A 22,770-nucleotide genomic window follows, 5' to 3' on the forward strand; every position below is an offset into this window, starting at 1 on the left:
TCATGATGTCGAACACCCCATTGACCACCTCACATAGCACACCTTACAGAATCCTTAGTAATAGTTTTTGTACTAATGTTACATGTAAATTGTAATTCCCATTACAATGCAATGGCAATAGCTGTGATGCAAACAAGTAACAACTTTAAAATTATACTTTTAAATTGCAGTATCATATGTACAGATTAAATGTATTAACAAGTACATAGTTTCATGTGGTTAAAGTGAAAATTTGGTAAGATGGGATGTTTTTAAAGAAAAATTATTTAAAAAATTTAAAAAATATTAACATTTTAAAAAAATGTTTTTTAACTTGGGTCGTCTCCTTTCTCCTTCCACTGAGCCTCATACCATTCAAACCATCTCTTCAGCATTTTAAGGAGGCAGACTTTTAAAGGTGCCTTTTGTGTAAAATATAGTGTTATGTGAAGAAAATATATTATGTGCAACATTGTAATTTGCATAAAATGCCTTTTTTCATCAGGAGAAAAAATAAAAAAGGGCTAGCCCTTAACTTGCTGAGAGAAAGAGAACAAGGAGAGGGACATTCCAGGGAGGGAGTTCCAAAGTTTGGGAGCAGCCACCAAGAAGGCCTTCAACCTTGTTCTCACCAACTGAGTCTGAGAAGATGGTGGGACATAGAGAAGAGCCTCTCCAGATGGTCTTAGAGCTCTAATGGGCCAATAAAAGGAGATTGTTGTTGTGTGCCTTCAAGTTGTTTCTGACATATGGTGACTCTAAGGTTCTATCATGGGGTTTTCTAGGGCTGAGAGTGTGTGACTTGCCCAAGGTCACACAATGAGTTTCCATAGCTGAAAGTGGACTCAAATCTTGGCCTCCAGAGTTGTAGTCTACTGTTCAAACTTTTACCCCTCACTGGCTTTCATAAAAGGAGATATGTTCCTTCAAATCTGGGCCCAAACCATATAGGGCTTTATAGATCATCACTTCCACTTTCAATTATGCCCAGAAATGGAGCAGCAGCCAGTGGAGCTGTTGCAACAAAGGAGTTATAGCCAGCCACAGTTCACCATCACCTCATGTAGCTTATCATAATTTTCTAGAGAGCAAAATGGACAGAAGTGCTTTGTTCCTGGTTTCATATCTTCAAGGATCAGTCTTGGACAAGCAAAACAAGCAAAATGAAGGGGGTGTGGATTTGAAGGTGAAGATACTTTTTCATTCTGTCCCATTCCTTCCTTTCATTACATTATCACATAGTTGGCAATGCTTCCGGCTATGTAGAAAAAATATATATGCATGAATTTAGATGAGCCATTTGTCTTTGAAATGCAGATTCTTAATACACATACACTTCAAAGGGCAAGCCTGCAGATTCCTTTTTGACTTAATTACTTTTGAAATGAAGAGGAACAATTCTTTCTGGCAAACACATATATAGGAACAGAACTGCCAACTCCCCTTTATTGCAAAATGGGTAATTCGCTGATTTATAGAGCAGTAAAACAACAGTAGGAATAAGTCTACCACCAATTTCCCCAGAGCCTATTAATGTGTATGAAATAGCAGGCAGGGTGTATGGGTGTATTAAATTTAAGCATAGTCCAAAAGTGTTCCACATTGAATCTGAATTTTAAAATCTTTGTGTATGATCTTTTCGAGCTTGGATGCAATACTCACACTTAGAAGGTTTCCATAGGACAATTTTGCCTCTTCCCTTTCTCAACATGCATAAAGTCAGCATACCAGAACATTTCAGGAATTGAGAGATTCATGTGAACCTTCTCATCTTCTATCTCCAGTTAAATTCTACAACCAGTGAATGTCTATCCCTGTACTAAAACTTGGGGGTAGTAGGGGACCTTTGGACTGCAGCTCCCAGAACCCCACAACCTAGCATGAAATTCTGGGAGTTATAGTCCAAAAAAGTAACTGTTCCAAGCTCTGCCCTGTATCATCCCATCCAACCATAATTGGGGAAGGACACAACATAGACTGCATCTGCACTGCAGAGTTAATGCAGTTTAACACTGCTTTAACTGTAATGGCTCCATCCCATGGGTTCCTGGCATTTGTAGTTAGTTATGGAACCAAAGCTCTCTGATAGAGAAGGCTAAATATTTCATATATCTACAAATCCCAGAATTCCATAGCATTGCACCAAAACAGTTAAAGTGGTGTCAAACTGCACTAATTCTGCAGTGTAGATGCAGCCCTTGAGCTTTTTCTAAGGTGATATCCTGACTCTGGAATGCCTATGCTAAAGAAGTATATACAGTTGTTATCACATCCATTGATATGTTGATACCAGGTTAAGAAACAACCTTCTACTGAGGCATTTCTAAGCAGGGAGCTGTTGCTAGTGCAAGCAATTATTGCTCCAGGCTCTTATTGTCTTCTTATGTTGTTGGTTTTTTTTACATGCCTATTTGTGGATTTGCTCTTTTTTAATTAAAAAAAATTGTTGTTTTAATGCGTCACCCAGCCTGGAATTTTTAGGAAGGGTGAGATAGAAATAATGGATGATGGGAGGAACAGAGGGAGGAAACAGACAGACAGACAGACAGACGATAGAGAAAGATGATAGAGTGATCTTTACTGAACTAAAGTGGAGGAGGAGGGCTGTTGTCTGTGGCAAGCATGCAAAAAGCATACAGCGCTATGGAGCAGCACAATCTGGCCTCATCCATCAGCCATAGGAGGAAGCGCCTACCACTGATGGATAAATCAGAGCAAAGAGAGACCAGTCTGATCCTATGTATGGGTCAAAGAAGGAAGAAATGCAAGAAACATGCCTCTTCTTTCTCTTTTGGAAATAACTCCTAGAAGAACTTTGTTTACTAAGAACTAGTGCCTGTGTTTGCTTTATTCCTCCTCCCTCCCAATCTGTTTTCCTTTTGTATCATGTCTTCTGGTTTCCAAAGAATTGTCTTAATATTCATCACTGAAAGCTGTTTTGAAAACCTTTTGGAGAATTAAAAAATGTTCTAATTCTATCTCTCTGAATATAAATCCAGACCATCTGATGAAGGCCAGTCATTTACAAGGGAAGTATGCTTGCTGAATTTAAAGTATGTTCCTTCTGAGTAAATATGTTGATAATATTGATCCATACATGGTTTGTCCTGCCTCTGTCCCTTTCTTTTCCTTCCAACTCATAAGTGATGCTGTGTTTCCCATATAGAAGGCTTAGATGAATGACAGCATACACAAGGCCTGCTAGAGGATTTCTAAAACACCAAGGCCAGTAGCATTCATTGTGCTGCATTGTGCTCCACTTTATTATCATCCTCTAACCCTGCACATATGGTCATCTTCCATTCATCTAACTGATTCCAGGGCCTTGGAATTCAGCATGACCCCTAAGGGCTATTCTAATGCAATCAGTAGGAATACTATATCCAAAGCTAGCCTGAAATCAAAGGCTAGGCCAAAGCTCAGGATAAATTACAGCTGTTATAAAGAAATCACCTTTTCACCTTGGCCCTCATATTCTTTCAGTTTACAGTCATAACTCAACAAACCCAGCAACATTTGTCATTAATAAACCAGCTTGGATAAACAAGGCTGATGGATTAACAAGTCACAGGTAAAGAAATCTGAGAAAGTGAAAAGCTGCAGACAGAAAGAGAGAATTAATTTTAAAACTTTTTTTGAAGGAAAACATGACTATCTTCTATCCATCTGTCGTCTGTCTGTCTGTTGTATGTATTTCTTTACTGATTAGAAAAACAGGATAGATCCACTGTATAACTAACACATAAAATGTAGAAGCTACACAGTAGACATAGTGGATACAGTGAAGTGCACATAAATGGGCATTGAACTGTGATCAGAATTAAAGGAAGGGGATTCTTTACAGTTTACATATTTTCTCTCCTTAAATGAGAGTGGCTCCGTTTAATAACTCCGTGGGATTAATAACTGATTTACATGCAAGTAAAATGTAACATATCCCAATAAATACCAGGTTCTGTAGTCTATATTTATTTATTTATTTCAGAGGAAAAAACTGGCAAAACCATGAGTATTCCTTGCCTAAGGAAACTGTATGAAATTCATGAGGTCACTGTAAATTGACAGGTGACTTGAAGGCACATACAAATACACATGTTGACATTGACAACATATAAATCCAAAGCTAAACACAGGTTCACACATGTATGTCCATTACTTGGTTTCATACTACTTGACTGTTCACACTTTGATGACCTGTGCTAGTTGAATGTGTGACCTTAAAAGACCAACTTTTAAAAAGAGAAAATTGTACAATCACATAAAATTTAGGCCCAGTACAGACTGCTGCTTTGTGGCAGCCTGGAGCCAAAAGTAGGGCTCGAGACAGTGGAGTGTCCGCATGCTCCTGGGCCCTACTGTACACCGCTGGCGCCATCATGGCTCACCCCCATTCACATGGGGGCCGCCATGATGACGTAAGCATAGTGCAGCGTCTAAACAGCACTGCACCACACATACATCATCAGTGCATGCGAGGGCGCCAATAGCACCCGGTGCATGCCCTAAAAAGAACCCACAGCCTCAGTGTGGGGCAGAAAGGGGTGGCATCTCGCCGCCCCTTTCTGCCTGTCTGTATCCCACCTTAGTTGTATCTAAGTCCTACTGAAAGCAACATGGCTGCGACATAGATGTCCTTCTCTTCATCCCACCACCATTACAAGCATGGTTGGCAGGGATGCAAGAGAGGGCGTTTTCTGTGGCTGACCCTGGACTGTGGAACTCCCTTCCTAGGGAGATCAGAATGGCCTTCTGCTGACAGGCTAAAAGAAGAATGGGCTGGGGTGCTATATTGTTTTTATGTGTTTTAAACATTTTTATCTTTTTAAACTATTTGATATTTTAACTTGCGATTTGCTTTAATTATTGTAGTAATTTAATTCAGTTGAATGTATCATTTTTTAATGTTTTTAATTGTACTATTTTTAATATTGTAAGCCACCCTAAGTCCCAGTCTTGGGAGAAGGGTGGGTAATAATAATAATAATAATAATAATAATAATAATATCCAGTCCTGTTCATTTAAATGGGTGAGGGACGGTACTTTTTCCAGAACTGTGTCCATTGTGCCTAAAGTTATTTGTGGGGATATGAAAGCTCTGCTTGTTGTGTTTGATTTGTAATGGCTACCTCACATGTGGAAATCAAAGCTTCATTCTGGAGCTATGAAACAAACATAAATGGCTGAAGCACCCCTGGTCATGAAATATACTTTTCAGGTTACACGGAAATGAACATTTGCAAGTTAACATTACAAAAACTACCTGTGAGTGGCTAGTCATGTCTTGAAGAGTTCACAATAGTTTTAACTTTTAATTTTTAACAGAATATTTGTGGGGATATGAAAGCTCTGCTTGTCATGTTTAATCTATTAATTTATTTATTGTTATTATTTATTTATTAATCTATAATGTATTCAAAGATAGGCTGCCCTTTGAGAGCCAGCATAGTATAGTGGTTTCAGTGTTGAACTAAAGCAAGGAGATCAGGGTTCAAATGTACACTCAGCTATGGAAAGTGACTGGATGAAGCTGGGCAATTCATACACTTTCAACCTCCTCTGAATAATCTTGCGATGAAACCCCTATGATAGCATGCCCTACAACATTAAATAAAATAAATAAAAACTAGATACATGCGGTCAAGTAACATAAGAGTGTGATCGAGATGGCAAAGGCTATTAATGAGGAAGGACAGGCAAGCTAAGAAAGGCTACAGCAGTTTGCTTTTGCCTGAGTCTAGAGCAAAGGACTAGATTCTGCTCCTTCCTCTCCTCTCTGCTGAATTGAGGGCAAAGGACTTTCACACTTTGAACTCGGCTTGTAGCAACTGAAATAACATGAAGACAAAGAGGAAAGTTGGATGAGGAGACAGAAACTGGGACATTTTAAAAGCAGGTGAAAAAGAAAATTAAGTTTATATGCAAAACATTTTTTCACACAGCTTAAGTCCCAAATTGTGAAGAGTCTCACCCATCTCAGAGTGTCATTATCAGAGTTTCTTGAAATTCAAGAAATTCATTTTACAACCATTTTTGGAAAAAGAAAATCAAATATTCTTTCCATCTCTGTTATGAAATTTAGAACCAATCACCATCACCACCAGAGGAAGTTAATATCACAGGGGCATGGAGAAGAGTTGTTGGGTATTATGTCCTAGTGGTGTCCAGGCAAAGTCACTGCATATGAAATGGAAGACACAGCCTGTTTGTTTCTCTTGCTTGCCTGAATCCAGGCAATTTATTCATGAACACCAAGTCAATCTTTCTGATCAAAGTTTTAAAGCCATCCTCTCCAGTTCATTTCCGAAGAAGCTGAAGTGTGTCTTCAGAACTAATGCTACAAATGCCCTCTAGCAGATCATTGTTTCTTACACTCAAACAGTGGAAATACATTGTTTTATCTTTCCATCTGACATCCCACTAGCCTTCTTTGCAGAAAGCTGATCTTGAGGCAAACAAGATTATCTCACTGGCATTTTCTGTTTCTGGAAATGATTAATTTATTTACAAGAAGTTCAACTCAGAAAAGCTTTGACATTTCTTTCTTTCTTTCTTTCTTTCTTTCTGGTGAGCTTTTAAAGTCTGGCACTGTTGTCCAGCTTCCATTTACTTCAATTGGGATTCCAAAGGAATGTTTCCAATGGGCCCAAATCTGCCAAATTCATAAAAGAATCTTCTAAGTCACAACTATGTGTAGCCAACTGGTGGCCCACTGGAGGTTATTCTTAGTCTTTCTTTGTATATCCCTTGCCCTTCCTCCCCGATCTGAGGAGAAATATCAGTAGAACTGCAGGAAATTTTATTTATCTGTTAAATATATTTAATTGTGGGTTTTTAAAAAATCAAAAGTGATATACAAATGAAAATATAAAAACGAACACTAATAAAATAATACTATTGAAACTCTATTTTAAAACGATCATATTGATGCACAACAAAATAATGCATATCATGGACTGTTCAACAGAAAGAAGACTAAAATATCCTTCATTATCATCAAAAGGACCAAATAGTTTGGTTGAAGAAGCACATCAGCAAAACAAAGTTATTGAAGAATCCCACCTGAGGCACCTTCATACATAAGGATTTCCATGTTGAGGACACTACAACTGAGAAGACTTTCCTTGTTCAAATGATCATTTCATGAGTATCATCCAAAAGCTGGTCTATGGGCATCTCCACCCCTGAGGAAAAAAAGATTTCAAAGGCCAGGCTGAAAGGGAGTACCGTCAGCCTTATTTAGTAATTTGCACTTCATAAGCATTATGTGAATATAGCACTAAAATTATGTAGGATGAAAGAAGAACGTATTTGAAGTAGATACATGAACAGTTCTTTCTTCATGTATATATGTGTGTACAGTCCCTGCCTCTATTTGTTTCCAGGCACTATCAGTTTGTTTCCGGGCACAATTCAAGGTGCTGGTTATTACCTATAAAGCCCTATATGGCTCAGGTCCACACTCTTTGGCAGACCATATCTCCTTGTATGAACTGGCCTGGACTCTGTGATCCTCTGAAGAGGCTCTTCTCTCCATCGTAGCACCATCACAAGTATGGTTGGTGGGGACGTCAGAGAGGGCCTTCTTGGTGACAGCCCCTAGACTCTGGAACTCCCTGCCTAGAGAGATCAGAATGGCTTTTTCTTTGATGGCCTTCTGCCGGCAGATTAAGACCTACTTGTTCACACAGGCTTTTAAGGAATTGTTATAAGGATAGGTTGGGATGTTGTACCACTTCAAAAAAATTGAAACAGTTTTCTTATATATATAGTTTGATCTTTTTAAAATATTCTTTATTCTTTTAATAACTATCTGTTTTAATTTTGTAATAATTTAATTCCTTTTTAACATACTTTTTTCTATGTGTTTAATTGTACTTTTTTAATATTGTGAAGCTGCTCTGAGTCCCAGTTCTGGGAAAAGAGTGGGATCCAAATAAATATAATAGATAGATAGATATTGACGTACTGACCCATTCAGAGCCACTCACAAAGTTGGGAAATGCAAGTGGCAACCACACCACCAGAAAACCATATGAATCACCCCTATGTTTCTTTGAGGAAAAAAATATCACATGTCCTTTTGCATCCTCTTCCTCTTTTTTTGCTTCTCTTTATCTCTTCTTTGGTACTCAGGTTTCCTGCAGATCAGATAAGTGGATCAATCACTACCACATCAGCAAATGAGTGCAATTGTGTATATTTAATATTCGTCATCCTTGCCTAGCTCACAAAACAAATGGTGAGGAATGCTGTTTTCCCTGTTTTTATCAGCTGCAGCAAAACATCTGGTTAAAAAAAAGCATGCCATGACTGACTCCAAGTTAATGAAGTTTTAGTTATGAGTTCATACAATCCTTTTTCAAACAAAACAAACTTCACTCAAAGAGTATAATAGATTAACTGTGAAAGCAGATTAGGTGATCTTTTAAATTCAGTGTTCTTTACAACTTGATAGTTTTCCATCTTGGCATTTAATTCTGTGTTGTCACTAACAGAAATGAGTTTTAAAATAAGCACAACATAAAATCCCTCTTTAGTTTTAGAATGTTGATCTAGAAGTAAAAATCTCTCTCTCTCTCTCTCTCTCTCTCTCTCTCTGTGTGTGTGTGTGTGTGTGTGTACACCTTTAAGTCACCTGTTGATTTATGGAGACCCCAGGAATATCATAGGGTTTTCTTAGGCAAAGGGATACTTAGAGGTGATTTTGCCAATTCGTTCCTCTGAAATACAGGCTACTGCATCTGGTATTCTTGGTGGTTTCCCATCCAAACACTAACCAGGGTTGATCCTGTTTAAATTCCAAGGTCAGACAGGATCTGGTACATTTAGAGTATTTAGGCCCCTTAGTGGTAACTGTTGTCCAAGCTAGGATTACTTACCTTAAGGGGCAGCTAGCTTTGATAAAAGGGGAATTATCCTTTTCTGCAGATTTACCATAACACCATTTTTTTCCTTCTTTTTAAATGAAAAACATACATTTCATCAGTGCTAGACAGGGGCATAGAATTAACTTTCAAAAGATTAGAGGGGGAAAAAACTGGTGCAATCAAATGGTAAAGAAGACTGGAGAGCGTAGGGTTTTTTTTTTTAATTTTTGGTTTGTTTTTGTCTGTTTGAATGAATGATCTACACAACACTTGTTGAATGTATCCTATTTAATGACATCCTGAGGCCTCACTCTCTGTAACATAGGTCCATAGGTCTTGGCAACCTTATGTACATGGCTTGGGCCCAGGATACCTTGAGGACCGCCTCTCCCCATACAATCTGCCCCGCACACTCAGAACATCTGGGCAGCAGCTACTGAGGGTACCTGGGGCAAGACTAGCCTCCACTGCAAGGAGGACATTTACCATCTCGGCCCCAACCCTCTAGAATACGCTGCCCATAGAGCTCCGCTCAGCTACCTCCCTAGCCCAGTTCAGGAAGGATTTAAAAACCTTCCTGTTTAAGCGAGCGTTACCCGATACGAGCTCTAGCTAGCCCCCCCCCCTCCGATAGCCAACGATGAGCTGGCTAGTATCGGATTTTAATGTACATTTTAATCTGTTTTATTGTCTTTGTATGTTGTATATTGTATATGTTTTTATGCTGTGCACCGCCCTGATTGGAAGAAGGGCGGTATACAAATAAAGCAATTATTTATTATTATTATTTATATAAATATATGGCCCTGTATTGCTAATATATCTAATCTGTTTTTACCCACTTTTATATTCATATTTAAGATGGTATTGCATTGGTGTAAAGTGACCCTTGACAGTCCTCTATTTGAAGGCATTCTCTGTTTGAACAGATGACTGCTCCCAGTCAGTTTCAAAGATAAAGAATAGTAAAAGGGAGAATAAATGACATATTTATTCATTTTCTTCTATGCCAATCACGTAATATAAAAAGATTTTATGCAAAGCTTTGGCACCTTGTTTGGTGACACATAATTTCTTTTTTGGCAATGCATAAGTGGCCACTAGAGGTGTAATAGAATGGATGTCACCACTGCTGATTGATAAAACATATTCCCCCATGTTTGTTTTAAATCCCTACAACTAGAATACTCATGAGCCTTCATTGTATAGTGGTTTAAATATTGGACAACAGCTGTGGGAGGCCAGGGTTCAAATCCCTGCTCGGCCATGGAAACCTGCTAGGTGACCTTCGGCAAGCCACACTCTCTCAGCCTCAAAGGAAGGCAATGACAAACTTCCTCTAATGATTCTTGCCAGGAAAATCCAAGGATAGAGTTGCCATAAATCAAAACTGACTTGAAGACACATAACAACAACAGCAACAACATAGAATACTTAACAGAGAAAGGAGCACCATAGCATGTTTGGTCTCACTGATATAGAGCCTTATCACACGTGGTTTTTTTTTATCTCAGATCTGCAGTTACGCCTGTTCTCGCAATGCAAAACGTCATGTTTTTTCACACCAGATCCGGAGTCACTCCTGTCTAGCAATGCGAATTCACGTTAAAACATGATGTTTTACCACACCTGGTTGCCTTTCCATTATCTTTCCGAATTGAGGGGGAAGCGAAGTCAGTTCTATTCCAAGCAAGTCATGTGATGCAGATTCAAGCAAAGGTTGAATACATTGTATTACCACACCAGAGGGCTCAACGATTCGAATCAGCACCCTTGCACATGCTCAGTGGGGCTCTGGAAGCTGTCCTCCTTCCCTGCCCCCTCCTTAGCTGTCATTTTTCATTGAGGTGGATGCAGGGGATGATGGGATCGGTGGCAAGTTGAAGGAGGGGAGCAGATCGGGGGCTAGGAGGATGCAGGGGATGATGGGATCAGTGGCAGGTTGGCAGAGCGGAGGAGATGGCATGAAGGAGGAGGAGGGGAATGATGGAGCAGGATGCAGGGGGCCAAGGGGGGTGACATCGGAGTGATTTTCCACACCAGATCACTTTGAAGTGCAATCGAAGTGAGCTTGGAAGCGAATTCTGTGAAGTCACTTTTTTTCCGGTTTTACCAAAATGAGGGGTCACTTTGGAATCACTGCGGAAGCACCTTGCAAGGAGCTCCCATAGAAAGAATGGCATCTGATAACACATTCCCGTTACGACATGAATGTGCATCGTTGGAAGCGCAGTCACATCGGAACTGAGCCGGAAAATCTCCAAAAAGTTCCGTGTGATATACTCCATAGATTCAAGAATTTGAACACAAATTGATGGGAAAAAATGTTGTTGTTGTTAATTACCCTGTCGACCTTGAATCATGGCTACCCTGTGGATAAGACATCTCTAAGACCCCCTGTCCTCCACTGCTCTGCTTAGTTCCTACAAATCCATGCCCATGACCTCTTTGATTGAGTCTATCCATCTGGCAAGCAGCCTTCTTCTCTTTCTGCTTCCCTCTGCATTTCCTAGCATTATTACCTTTTATAATGAGTTGTACCCTCTCATGTTGTGGCCAGAGTACAACAGCCTCAATTTGATCATCTTGGCGGGTTACAGACCGCTCATTTGGGGCGGGCTGTACCCGACCCTTTCCCTGCTGAGGCCCCGATCCGCCACTTTTCACCCCTGAAAAGGGGTGTCCTTGGGGCTTCAAGCCCCAAGGACACCCCGTGGTGGCGGGGAGAAGGAGAAAGGGGCCGCTTGGCCCCTTTCTCCCTTGCTTCGCTGGGTGCATCCGTCTGAAGGCTGCGCCCAGTGACACAAAGCAGCGCCGCAAACCAGGAAGGAGCTCCGAAACGAAGCTCCTTCCTGGTCTGCGGAAATGGCGCACTAAGCACCCTGGCGCGGACCAACGACGTCACGTCCGCCCCGCCCCGTATAGAGGTGGCGTGGTCGTGACGTCGTCATGGCAGCCCCCATGTGGAAGGGGAGCCGCCATTTTGTACGGACTGACTCCGTACTTTCATGGCGGTGTGTAACCCGCCCTTGACTTCCAAGGAGATTTCAGGCTTGATCTGTTCAAGGACTCATTTGTTTGTCCTTTTGGGTGTTCATGGTATCATCAGCACTCTTCTCTAGCATCACATCTCTTCGCAACTGAATTGATACTCTTCCTATCCACTTTCTTCACTGTTCAGTTTTCATATCCATACAAGGTGATGGGGAATACAATAGCTTTGACAATTCTAACTTTTGTTTTCATTTGTATATCTTTACTCTTTGGGATCTTTTCTACTTCTTTCATAACTGCCATTCCCATTCCTAGTCTTCTTCTAATTTCTTGACTGCAAACTCCATTCTGATCAATATTCCTAGGTATGGGAACTCTTTTGCTATTTCAGTTTCCAGATTGTCTAAGTAAAATTTATCTATATCTTCTGTTGTCATTATTTTTGCTTTCTTTATGTTCAGAATTAACCCTGACTTTGCACTTTCATTTTTGATCTTCCTTAGTAATTTTCAAGTCTGTAATATTTTTCACTAGTATTATGGTGTCATCCACATATATTAGGTTGATTCTGTTCCTTCCTCCTTAAATCTAAGCCTGCTATTTTTATAAAATTTTCTACATATAAACTGAACACATAGGGTGATAGTATGCAGCTTTGCCTGAACGCTTTGCCAATTGGGATCCATTCTGTTTCTCTGTATTCTGTTATAACTATAGCTCTTTGTCCTGAGTACAGATTTTTAATCAGGACTATCAGATGTGGTGGCTCTCCTATGACCTTAAGACACATCCATAGCTTTTTGTGATCTATGCAGTAAAATTCTTTGCTGTACTCTATAAAGTGATTTTTTTCTCAAATTCCTTTGTACGCTCTATTAGCCATCATGTGTCCTTGAACAGATCCACACAGTTAAATCGTGCTATATGCATATTTTGGCCTGATGTGAGATTTTTGGGTTGCTATTTAAAACATAGGTTAATAACCAAGTTACTAAGTTTGGGCCTCCCAGACACTGTTGAAATCTGATTGCTGTTTTGTATTTTGCATTGTACTGTATTTTTGCTGCCAGGAGAGAGATATTGTTAGTTAGATTAATATGGTATGTGATATCTTAACTATTATTAAGTCATGAATTTTGGTTTTTTTACTTTGCATTGCTATGTTTTGTAATTTTGACTATGTTCACTGTATTTTCTATACTTATTCTGCTTAATTTTTATTTTTATTATGTCAGTTAAGTTTTATTTGGTGGGGAGTATACTTTGTATGTAATGCTTTTGTTGTAATCCACTTTGATTTCGTGAGAAAAAAGCAGAATAGAAATAAATCATCATCATTATTATTGTCTTCCTTGTAGCTTCTTGAAATACAGCATGCCTTTGACAAGACCAATTCAGTGTGATGTAATTGAATGCAAAATGCACTTCCAAAGAGCTGTTTATTTCCTGTAACACTAGGATAACTAGTAATGAATGCATGGCTCTTGGGAGATCTACTTTGCAATTGGATATCCTAAAATTCTTATCAGATCTACAATGATTTCTGTCAAAAAGTAAACAGAGGAGGAGGAGGAGGAGGAAATAATCACAATATCATAATATTAGGAATAATGATGATTCCTCTAATAATCCTGGCATCTTGCTCATAGTCACCCATTCTTTAAAAATATTTCTGGGCATACCAACTGAAGTAGTCATGGCAAATGTGAAGGGAAGATTGAGTGTACAGCAGGATGTGACATTTCTGATGCTTTGCAGATCTTTCTTCCAGAGAGCATCTTGTGGACAGGGCTGACAGGAGGGATTAATGCAAGCAATGGCAATAAACAGTTCTTGAAGTGAGGTTGAGGCCTAACATCTGGATGTTATGTTAACATCAAGCAAAAGAATTTGTGTCATACTGTGAATATCTATCTATCTATCTATCTATCATCTATCTATCTATCTATTTTTATGTCTATCTACCTAGCTATCTGTTGTCAGTAGGTTGCTCTGCTCTCTTCTGACACTATCTTTCTTCTATTTCTCTTTTACCATAGGTAAGAACACAGTTGGAAGTGGTTCTTTCGGAAACAGCCTTTTTTGACAAACTGGGAGGAGAAGTGTGGGAGAAAGCAGGAATTTCCATTCATGAAAAGATACTTAGGGCAAGATCCAAAGACTTACACAAACCATTTCATATCCCCAAGGGAATATAGTTTAGCTTCTTTTTCTTGAAACCAGTACCTCATACCAACTGACAAGTCATTTTCAAAGCAAGAGTAACTTATTTGAATGTGCTGTTTATATTATTACTTGTTGCAAGATTGCTGGTCTGCATTTTACAAAATTATTTTATAATTTAATTTTCTTTCTCGAGTTGCAATAGTTATTTAAACCTAGGCTTCCCCAGTGGAAGGCCAGTTATTTATGCACAGAACAAGGGCTGTAACTTTCTTTTGCAAACTCTTTGAGTTACATAAAAAATTTCATCTATGATCTACACTTAAATTCAGAAAAATCCCATAGTTTTAATTTGCTGGGGGATGCATTTCTCCCCCACAATATAGGTATGTTTTAATCGGCCTTCTTGTCAAAAACTACACACATAGAAAGTGAACAAGTGAAATGCAGAGCTTTATGTCTTGAGTTTTTTATGGGCATGTACATTTTGACATAAAGTAACAGACACCTATTTTCTGAGCAAAAGCCCTAAGAGGGATGTATAGTATGTCTTTACTAAATCTGATTGTTGCAGACTGGTGGTTCCAAAGAAACATGTACACTGCTATACCAACAGGGGATAGTGCTGTAGAAATACAAACTGACACCACTATTTTATGCCTTTTATGTATGTCCAAACATCAGTTTTGCAGGATATTATAATGCAAACCATGGGAATGAAAAGGGGAAGGGGATGGAGATTTGAAGCCAGATTGTTAAGGTCACCTGTTTAAAATCAGTAAGCTTGACCTGCATAGATAGCCATCTTGGGGCATACTGCTCAAAATTTGGAGAAGGAATATCATGCTCTGAATAACTGTCCAACAGGAACCCTGGGAAGGGGAGGATAAGAGGTAAGAGAGAGTAGTGAAGGAAGGATGACTACCTAAGGGGCAACCGTAGTTCTGAATTCTGTAATGAATATAATTTCTAGTGCTGCAGTTGTTAGAGTATTGAACTAAGTCATGGGAGATCTACTCACCACAGTGACATTAAGTTCAGAGGTAGTTTAAAGCCAGTCACTTATCTTTTTCTTTATCTTTGATTGTAAATTATTTTGATTGTAATTTATACTGTTAAAACTAAAGACTAATAAAAATTAATCTGTTACCCTCCTTTTTAATCTGCTTTTAAAATGATCTGCTGCTTTGAATTCTGGATACGACTGTCATCAAAATAAATATGATGGTCACCAAGAAATGTTGGTCTGAAACCTGTTATTAGTCCCAGCACAAGTAATAAAGCCAATGGGATTTACATATATTTTGACTCACCATTACATACCCACCAACTGTTCTGATTTGGCATTGACAGTTTCGGTTAATCCTTTGTCATCCTACCTTTCCAGCTGCTTTTCAAATCTTCTCACTTTCCTACTTTGTCCTCAGCTTATTTCAATTGCTGCAGAGTTCAAAATGTAAAAGTAGTTTGACTCAGTTAACTGGGGGCTTGTCTACAAGTAAGCGAACTGTAAACTGGTGTGCATTTTCACATATTCACATTACTGGTTAACTATTTTCACTTTCTTGCACAAATCTCCAGATATTCTCATCTGTTCACCCTCCATTTGCTGAAAATGCATACTTTTGTTCAGCCACAGTTATCCTGTTTTTTATCTGTGAAATGTTGGACAGTATGAAATCTTATTGGTGCCATCTGTAACGAGCTGACTACAAACCAGCCAATCAGAAGCCAGAGGCCCTAAGCCAATCAGCTGCTGGCTTAGGAATTTGAAGATTCCGTTTGGCAGTTGGCCGTAGTCAGTTGGGGTTAGAATGTTGAGAGATGAAGTTGGGTTTTTAGAATCCTGAGGGTTGAAGCGGGAGTTGAGTTGAGGAGACAGTTAGGGGAAGAGTCTGTTCCAGAGGGGAACGTGGTTATAGTCTAGAGAGAGGGACTTTTAACCAGTTAGAGACTCTAATTGAAAGAAGGATTATAGTAAGCCTGCGAGGCAATACGGTAGTGTTTAAACTTAGGAAAGTAGGCAATAAGGACGGTGTCAGTGTCCTTAACAGCTGGTCATAGAAATACTCTGTAGCAAGTTGAACTGTGGTAATGTAGTAACCAGTAAGAAGTAACACGTGCCTGAACTAACAGTTGTTGAATATCATTTAGTTCAAGAAATATCTGTTCAAACATTTTATTAAATAAAGTTCATATTTTGTTTTATCCAAAGGCTGGTCTGCCATATATATTCTATCCACGCTACTATATTATATCATACTGGGAACCTGTCACATAAGAAAGGGGGTTCATTACATAAATTGGGTGGCAGCGGGGTGAGAAAAGAAAACCCCATAGAACTTCCCTAAGGAGAAGGAGTGTTGTTCGTTACATAATTTGGTGGCAGCGGTGAGATAATAAAAACTCCCAGTTGCCTGCCATCATAGAAAAGGATTGTGGTTTGGGTATGCATTACACCATACATGTGTAAATTCCCTTATACATGGAGTTGTACCTTTTCCCCAGTTGAACACCATACTCACTCACTTCACAGTTGCATAATTTGAGTTGCACATAAATAACCAATTCAAGATCTGTTATTAGTCTGAAATAGAGTGAAATAATTGAACCAACTGCATTTACTTATGTGTTGACTCACCATTCAAAAATGGTTTCAGTGGCTCTCCTCTAATTGAGATTAACCAAAACGATTACAGCCTGAAGTTGCACGCTCTTGGGTGGTACATAACTATTTGTCAGTGCCTTCAGTGTACTACTTTATACTGGGATTGTAGCAGCAGCCACTATGTATTCTCCATTGCACAATGACCCAATAGGCAGGCACACTGACAGGCACCTAATCAATTGCACAATGTTAATATTCAGCAAAACGCTAGCATAGCACAACCAGTGTGCAGCTATGTGAGTGTCAGTTTTACAGTAAGCAAGCATGATGTAGGATCTGTCTATAATTGTTGCCCAATGACAACATTATACTGCTGAAATTAAGAAACCTTGGCGTAACTAGAAGAGGCTTATGGTGTGGCAGAACTGGCATTCAATTAATGTCTGGCTCTCAAACAAAGTGCAAGAATTCAGTACTTTGGTAAAACAATGTAATCCTAGGTGTATATCTTTTGAATCAGGATACTGGGGTTATAATAAAGAGCAAATGTAGAAATTGCAAATTTTAAGTGTCAATAGCTCGTTCTAGGAAGCAAATTAAAATATGGTTTCTTGTGTCATATCCAGCAATTTAAAGAATTTTTATAATTTGTCAAACAGTCTGATTCCCCTGACATAATTATAGTCCTTTGATACCACATTAATTGACATGTCCACATCCTACAGAATTGTGGGATTTGTAGTCTGCTGGGGCTCTAGGGCCATATGGCAGAGAATTTCCAATACCTCCTGAAACTATAAAACCCAGGATTTCTTTTGAATATAACCATGACAGTTAGGTGGAATCATAGTGCTAGAACTCTTGTAGTGGGAAATAGACTTTAGTGTGATGCTTCCAGTATTCAATATCAAACACGTTGATTTGATGAGCATTCTGTGAGATCTGGGAAAGTGGAAATTTCTGAAGTACAGAAACATCTGCCTGTACTTTCAGGGCTGTGGTGACAAAACCCTGAACAAAGGGTTCAGCCCTTAATAACCAATGACAATGTAGGTTACTAATACTAGAAAACAATTGTTGTTTCACCAAGAATTATGTGCTGCAAGAAGAGCGCAAGTAAACTCTGGCCAATGAAAGAAACCGCAATGGTGATCAGATTCCATTATGTTCAATGGAACTAAGTTTGTCACTTCCACTCAAGCATACAATACCTTTAAAAGGTTGGAGGAGGTCAAGAAACATCTCCTCTTCCTCTTATAATTTTTAGGAATTGTAGCTGGGAGGAAAGGGACTCCCTGTATAGCTATCCATTTTGATTCTTCAAAATAATGTTCAAAGCTGTAAATTCAGCCTAGAACTTTTTCAGAAGAGAAGCTGTTCTGAAAGTGCAAAGGTTTTAGCAGAGCACTTCAAAAGAGCAAACAATAATGGGAGTATTTCCTCCATTGTTGGCTTTGTTTAATCTCATGTATTATCCCGAATCCTTTAGACTGAGACCTATGTAGGTCAAGGTTCCATTGACACAGATGTTCATCCTTCAGTCATTCCCCCCATGAAAAAAAGGAAAAGAGAAAGTGGGTTAGGGTGAAGGCAGCTGGCCCCACTAAGCATGTCCAGGAAATGCTAAGGCTGTATGGCCAAACTCATAGACCATACATGGCTGAGGAAATGAGAAGAATGCTGAGCCATTAGTTGCTGAATCACACCTAACACAACATCCTGAAGAGAATAAGAGTGCCAGATGACAATTTTGAGATGACATATCTCTTCTGAGGCATTTCAAGGGGAGATTTGTTTATTTATTTATTTTGGCGGGGGAAACATTATAAGATATGCCTCTCCTCTAAAACTAAGCCATGAAAAATGCCCAAGATGACAAAAATCTATTTGAAGGTTCAATTGAACTTTCCATTTTGTATCTCACCTTGTACTCCAGATATAAAATATCTTTTTTATTTGTTTAGTTAATATTATGGAAGAGGAAATGCAGGATAGTTCTAATTGCATTCCTTATATAATGCTTTGATTATGAAAACAAAGCACTAAAAGGTTCTGCTCACATCCATTATTGCAGTAAGATCTCAGATCCCAGGCAAGTGGAGAAAGGGAGAAAAGAAAATGATCTCATATCCTCCAACTTTTCTGATTTGGCAGGGAGCATCCTGATTAATCCCCTAGTGTTCCCTTTTATCAGCTGCTTCAAAAAAGTCCCAGTTTGTCTCTCTCCGTCCCCCTTTGTCTTCAGTTTTCTTTAGTTCCTGCAAACTGAGCTCAAAGTGCAAAAGGGGTTTGTACTCAGTTCAGTGGGGAGAGACAAGAGGAGGGGACAGAATCTTGTCCTTCCCTGTAGACTCAGGAAAAATTAAATTGCTCCAGCCAATCCTAGACTGTGTGTTCTTCATCATTAATAACTTTTGTCATCTTGACTACATTCTGATGTTGCTTGGACACACATTTCTCAATTTTAATCTGTGAAATATTGGGGAGGGGTATGTGATCCCATGGCTTCTATGTGCATCTTAAACAATATGGAGAATGGACATAGCTCAGGATGAGAGAATATATCCAACATGCAGAAGTTCCACTTTCTGTCAATGACATCTCCCATTGCTTGTCCAGGGGTAGCTGTGTTGGCCATATAGCAAATCCAATCAAAAATCCACCAAACAGTGGCACCTTAATTGGCTAACCAAAATACACAATATACATGTGTATTTTGGTTGGTCAATAAAGGTATCACAGGCCCATTCTGCATGGGCCTATAGAACGCACTCCACACATACTACGGTTAGGAAGGGGTGTCACTTCCTGATGCCCCTTACCCTGTTCTATGTGCGGAGCGCGTAGAAAATAGCAGCACCCTATACACATGGGCGGCGCCATAACTAAGTCACGACCGCGCCACCTCCAAACGAGGTGGCACGGAAGTGATGTAGTGGGGCCGCACGAGGGTTCCCATTACTGTAGCCTTCAACATGTTTTTGGACTTGAACTCCCATAGGCTATATTAGGTAGGGCTAATGGGAACTGTAGTCAGATAACATCTGAAAGGCCACAAGTTGGGAAGGCCTTTGCCTGATATCCCAGACAGCTTCTGCTTCTCATAGTAGATAGACAACACTGGGTTTGACGGACCAATATACTAATTCAGTACAAGTCAGCATCACATACTTATTTGAGAGCTCTGAATTCAAATTCTTTCTTATTTTTCATTTCATTACATGTGCTGTGTAGGTTTTTCACCTTTAAATATTGATTACTCATTTTTAACTTAGCACATAGGGCTGCACCACAAGTGTCACCACAAGTGTAAGAGAAGATGGTGCCCACTGGTCACACCTCGAGTGGCCATAAATCTAGTTTTTATTTGAAACTGAACATGTGCATGTACAACCGTACTCACATATAGATCTTCAAAATCAAGAAACTTGACTGACCCAAAGTTGACAATTGCAATGAACCCTCACACACACACACACACACGCACACACACACACATTCCATATATATGTAACAAATTTTCTCAATCTTGTATACTTGACCACTAGGAAAGAGGGATGGCATTTATGTCAGTGAGAATACTGTCTTCCACTACACTGAATGAACACCTGAGGGAGGTGATGTGAACTGACCTCATAAAAGTCTTCCTCTCTGTTATGTTTTTCCTAAAGATTTGCTTTGCATGCTATCCAACTGTCTTGTTAAATCACTTATGCTGTAGAGCAAGATAGTGGTTGCATGTTGCAGACTTCTCTTCCACTAGTTAATTGTTGGCCTCTGGCTGCAAAGGCCTTCCAAGTATCTCTCTCTCTGGCTTTACTTCGCGAACGAAGATTCAGGAAGGACTCATCCTGCGCTTTGTACAAGCGCGTTGATGACTAAAAAGGCCAGTCTGAGATAAACAAGTCCGGTTGCAGAAAGCACAGCAGAAAGTCTCCTTGGGTGATGTTTTCGGGTTGTGCTTCTTTCTTTGTTGTCATTTCTCTTCGAGACTTATTCGGCGTGAGCTTTCAAAGCTTTCAAAGTGGCACAAAAATAATGAAATGATTTCATAAATGAAGTTTAAAAACAACACAGGCAGGCATTGTGGGAGTTGCAAAGAGGAGGCAGGTCAGTATATCAGTAGTTTCCACTCTGTGCTGTAAACTAAATAGAATTGATTAATACAAAAATAGTTTACTAAACCTTGTGAACTTGTTTTCGCAACAAATGCCAGCACAGATAAACCTATCTATCCATCTACCTGTCTGCAATTTGAGAAAATTCTACAGGAAGTGTTACCAGAAGATCCTCTGTTACACACACTCTCTGGCATTCTCTCTAAACCATAAAAAAGAAGAAAAATTCCTCAGTACTTCCTTTGTTCCAATCTCCCTTTTGTATTTGACATAGCAGCCAATCGCCCATGACTCACACCCACCCCAATATCATCATTCAGCAAGACAGAAGAAAAGCAGCAGTGGTTACAATCATGATAGTATCATCAACTAGGAAAATAGAAGGGTGTTGTTTCCTTTTCTCTCATGCCCTTTATGTGGTCCTTATTCCTCCAAGGCAAGAAAATTATATTGAGTTTTGTTACAACTGCAATTCTTTAGTGGTACTAAAGCCACAGATGGACCAAAGCCACAGATGGACCAAAAAAAAGACAGCTTGTCTGCAGAGATTCATGTGGTCACTCATCATGGATTAGATAAATATCCCAGTCATGCACATTGGTACCTGCTTTTCACACACTTAGGACTAAATTCATTTTCATCACACTCCTCCAAAAACATTTAAAGATTCGAATACAGCGCTTAAAAAGAGGGGGAAAGGGAGGGGAAAAAGAAATATGACAGCACCTTTAAGACTAACTGGTTTTTATTTTTACATGAGCTCTTCTGCATATAAAACCACTTCTTCAAGTGCTGTACAGGCTGTGCGAGATACTACTAAGAATGCTGAACATGAGCGACTAAAATTCTTCAAGGATGTAGTTAAAGAGGGGATGAAAGCATTGCCTCCCCAAATAAGAATTCTGACCTAATGCAGACACTAGAAATAGAAGTATTCTAGATGTGAACAATTTTCAAAGCAATAGTTCTGTTAGTCTCTTGCAGCATAAAAACAGTAAAGGCAGGAGGCGGGGGAAAGGACTGTGGCAGCACCTTTAAGACCAATTTTGCATGAGCTTTATTGGCTATAAACCCCATTCTTCTCATGTAGTACAGAGTGATGATAAATGTTCAGGTTTCTCCTTACCATTCCCTTCTCTCAGAAAGCTTCACTGTCTTGAATTTTAAGTTGGCATGCTGTCCCCAGATGGGGTATAGGTCTTTGGACAGGCCTGGTTGCCCCTGATATCTGTTTCCTGAGGTGGTTATCTCACTCTGTCTTACAGTATAGCCAGCTCATGTGAGTTCAGTGGGAGACTCCATTTAGGATCAGTAGGTTTAGAATCCCCATTGAAAGCCAAAAGTGGCTGGTGGCTCCCAGGTCACTGGGGCAGTGAATTCAGACCAGGTTTTGTGTAGCCTTAAATGAATTGTCCAATGTGCTGAATATTTGTTTGTTTGTAAAGTTGGCCTCAGCCTTTATCAGCAGTTCCGTTGGCTGCTTTCCCAGACAGCATTATTGTTTTTTCTAGTGATCTGTGCCTTCTCATTATGTGGGCCAAGAACAATAGTCTCAACTTCATCATCTTTGCTTCCAAGGAGAGCCCTGGTCTGATCTGTTCAAGAACCCATTTGTTTGTCTTCTTGCCTGTCCATGATATCCTAAGTACTCTTCTCCAGCACCACATTTCAAATGAATTATTTTCTTTTCCTGTCTACTTCCTTCACTGTCCAACTCTCGCATCCGTACATGGTAATTGGGTATACAGTGGCCTCAACGATTCTGACTTTAGTGCTCAGTTGCTCTTCAGTATCTTTTCCACTTCTTTCATAGCTGCTCTTCCCATTCCTTGCCTTTTTCTTATTTCTTGACTGCAGTCTCCATTCTGGTCAATGTTTGATACTAGATATGGGAATTCTTTAACTATTTCAATTTATTCATTGTCTAGATTGAATTTGTATATTTCTTCTGTGGTCATTATTTTTGTTTTCTTTATGTTCAGCATCAGATCTACCTTTGCACTTTCATCTTTGACCTTTCTTATTAACTATTCCAATTCT

This window comes from Sceloporus undulatus, chromosome 4 (assembly GCF_019175285.1).
Source record: "Sceloporus undulatus isolate JIND9_A2432 ecotype Alabama chromosome 4, SceUnd_v1.1, whole genome shotgun sequence".
Taxonomy (NCBI): domain Eukaryota; kingdom Metazoa; phylum Chordata; class Lepidosauria; order Squamata; family Phrynosomatidae; genus Sceloporus; species Sceloporus undulatus.